The following is a 604-nucleotide window of genomic DNA, read 5'->3' as shown; positions in this document are numbered from 1 at the left end:
CTAACTCACTGCTTAATACTGAAATGTTCAGAGTGGCCGAACCTAAGAATAAAAAGTAAAAAATTTCTCACGACAGTAACACATATATGTGGCATCTTAGGCTTGGTCATATTAACCTAAACAGGATTTAAAGACTGGTAAAAGATGGTCCTTTACACGAACTAAAAGTTGGTGAGCTTCCGGTCTGTGATCTTGTTTGGAAGGTAAAATGACCAAGAGGCCTTTCACAGCGAAAGGAGAAAGAGCTACAGAACCCCTTCAGTTGATACATTCAGATGTATGTGGACCATTAAACGTCCAAGCTAGAGGCGGTTACGAATATTACGTCACCTTTATTGACGACTATTCAAGATATGGTTACGTTTACCTAATGCAACGAAAATCTAGAACTTTTGGAAAGTTTAGAGAATTCCGAGCAGAAGTTGAAAAATAATTAGGTAAACCAATTAAGACACTTCGATTAGATCGAGGGGGAGAATACCTAGACCAAGAGTTTCAGGATTTCTTGATTGAAGAAGGTGTAGTATCCCAATTGACTGCACCCGGTACACCACAACAGAATGGTGTAGCCGAAAGGAGAAATCAGACTTTGCTCGACATGATA

This window comes from Morus notabilis, unplaced genomic scaffold, assembly GCF_000414095.1.
Source record: "Morus notabilis unplaced genomic scaffold, ASM41409v2 Scaffold172, whole genome shotgun sequence".
NCBI lineage: Eukaryota > Viridiplantae > Streptophyta > Magnoliopsida > Rosales > Moraceae > Morus > Morus notabilis.
This window is presented reverse-complemented; position numbering follows the sequence as displayed.